The following is a 2,963-nucleotide window of genomic DNA, read 5'->3' as shown; positions in this document are numbered from 1 at the left end:
TTTTTTTTTTTTTGAGACAATCTCATTCTGTCACTCAGGTTGGAGTGCAGTGGCGTAATCTCGGCTCACTGCAAACTCTGCCTCCCGAGTTCAAGTGATTCTCCTGCCTCAGCCTCCCGAGTAGCTGGGATTACAGGCCTGTGCCACCACGCCTGGCTAATTTTTGTATTTTTAGTAGAAATGGGATTTCATCATGTTGGCCAGGCTGGTCTCAAAGTCCTGACCACAGATGATCCACCTACCTTGGCCTCCCAAAGTGCTGGGATTACACATGTGAGCCACCACGTCTGGCCCAGAATATTCATTTTAATATCAAAATAATTATTTTCAAAAAAAATCTTTAAGTGAAGTTGATGTCCAGGGTGCTCAGTGCACAGGGACTTTATGAAAATGTTGGTTGAATGAATGTTGTTCACCCCCATCTCCAGGATGCCCTTGCTCAGGTCCTAGCAGGTCTGAAAAGGCATAGTGAGCCCATTAGGCTGAGAGGTAAATACATTAATATTCAGTGGACCCCACCTATATACCAGGTAAGGTGCCAGGTTTTACCTACATAGCCTCAGTTTAATCTTTATACCCTGCAAGTGTGCTTATTTTATAAGCAAGAAATGGGAGAATCATAGAAATTAGGGAACTTTCTTAAGGTCTGGAATAGGATAGAACCAAGATAGGAATCCTTCCTGATCTGTCTGAGGCTCTGCTCTCCTTATATACCATGTAGCCCCCTGAGGCCAGTTCATTCACAATTTTCTTAGAGACTGCATGGGGAATATGACCCTCTTCTGTGTCCTGGGGGCATGAAAGAAACTCCTCATGTCTGTCTTCTTTATTGAAGGCTGAAAGGGCAAGGTTCGCAGGACGCGACAGTGGGCACAGGAAGGCAGTATCTTGGAGGGTCTGGAGCATCTCCTCATTCCCCAAGTGGGTCAAGCAGGCAGAGGAAGAGGAATGAACTCTGGTGAGCAAGAGTAGGTTGTCCCTCCAAAACTCATGTTGAAACTTAATCTCCAATGTAGCAATATTAAGAGGTGGAGGCTTTAAGGATGATTGGGTCATGAGGGCTCTGGATTAATGGGTTAACAGATTAATGGATTAATGTTATAAAAGCCAGTTTGGCTCTCAGTGCACCCCTCTTGCCCTGTGATGCCTTCTGCCATGTTATGACACAGCACAAGGCCCTCACCAGAAGGTGACCAGATGTGGCTTCCTGTTCTTAGACTTCCCAGCCTCCAGAACTGTAAGAAATACATTCTTTTCTTTATAAGTTACCCAGGTATTCAGGTATTCTTTCAGGTATTCAGTTATAGCAATAGAAAATGGGACTAAGACAGAGCCCTGTCCCCATCTCAGGCAGGAAGTTTTCTGCAAAGAGGCTGGAGACTAAGCCAGTGGACTGGAACCTCAAGTGAAGCTGGAATTGGGGCTGAGATTGCCCTGATTGTCCTCTGCCTTGCAAGTCAGGAAATCAGCCTGTCCTCTTTGAGCCTTGGCCTCCAGCACTGCCTGGATGATGGAGTCAGCCTAGCTCCACCCCAGCTGTGCATCTTAAGCTCCTAGGCACATGCAGACCTCCACCCAGCTGGCCCAGCAAATCAGGGGTGATGAGCTCAGCTCCTACCCTGAAAACCAGAGCTTTGGAAGGTGCCTTCATTACTCCCTACCTTACCATTAACGTGCCTACCCCCATCATGGTCTGGTGGAGCTGAAGCCTCTCTCCCTTCTACTGCCACCCATGCCTCTTCCTGGAGCTCCCTGAGCCCCCTTTCCCCTGAATTTCTTGGGCAATGAGTTTCTTCATCTGTTGAGTAAGGAGTGGATAGAGGTGGGGGCTGCATCATCCTCATTCCTGCAAGTCTCAAATCTCATCTTTCTTGCCCATTTGTGGACCAGATTCTCCTGGAGGACTCACAGCTCATTGAAACCTCTTAAGATCCCTATCCTCAAATTTTCAAGCTGTCCAGTTCCCAGGACCTTGTGAGGCCAAATCTGAGGTCCTGTCTGCAGTTTGCATGCCCCCTCTGGCCTGGCTTTCCCATGGCCTCTGTCTTGGCCCTTTTCTGGCCCAAACTCCAGTTTGCTTCTGGAGAACTTTCCAACCCTTCTCCCCCAGCAGGCCTTGCAGCTAGGCATGTAGGCATAAAGTGTAATGTTGTCCCTCCCAAGCCCAAGTAGACCCTGACTTTTCATTGTATAAGGGGTACGTGACTTTTTGTCCCCAAACAGTGTTTTCCAGGCTGCAGGACCCTAAGGTACACTGGTCTTGAGACATGTCTGCTGATTTGACCCCAATCTGCAGTGCCACAACTATGCCTACCTTGGTTCTGTTCTTCCTCACTGCTGCCCACTCATGGTGCAGCCCTGTGGGCTGAGCAGCTGCTGGTTTAGATGTTCTTCACTGACCTTTGTCCAATTCTTGTCCCAGAAAATTCAGGGGAAACTGGACACCCATACTGTTACTGCTGGGGGCACCTTGGCATGCTGTGTGAGGAAAGGGATGGCCTTACCATATTACTACAGGAGAACAACCATTTAGTATGGTTGTTGATATTTTCGCTTGTTTTATCTTTCAAACTTTGCTCTTAGTCTGTTTATGGTTCAAGTTCAAGTTTCACTAGCTCCACTCAGCCATAAGTTGAGTGACCCTGGTTGAGGGAGCCACCATGGCTTTGTCAAACTCTCCAAAAACACAAAATTATAAGGTTCCAGATTATTCACAGATGTCCAGGAGTGGTTGTTAGCTTGGTAATTCAGTGATAGCATTGCAGTCCCTGAAGCAGATGTGGCCACTTCGCCTTCCAAAGGGAGCCCACGATGTCTGTCTCTATCTTATGCTATCCTCACAGCACCCTCAACTCTTGCTTCCAACACCCCTTACTTAGGGCACAGAGCAGGTGAGTGGGTGGGGGGAACTTCAGCTCTGGAGAGCTGGATTCCTTAAAGCAATTATAAATGTTTGCAAAAAG

This window comes from Rhinopithecus bieti, unplaced genomic scaffold (genome assembly GCF_001698545.2).
Source record: "Rhinopithecus bieti isolate Rb0 unplaced genomic scaffold, ASM169854v2 scaffold_34281, whole genome shotgun sequence".
NCBI classification, from domain to species: domain Eukaryota; kingdom Metazoa; phylum Chordata; class Mammalia; order Primates; family Cercopithecidae; genus Rhinopithecus; species Rhinopithecus bieti.
Note: the sequence above shows the minus strand (reverse complement) of the source record.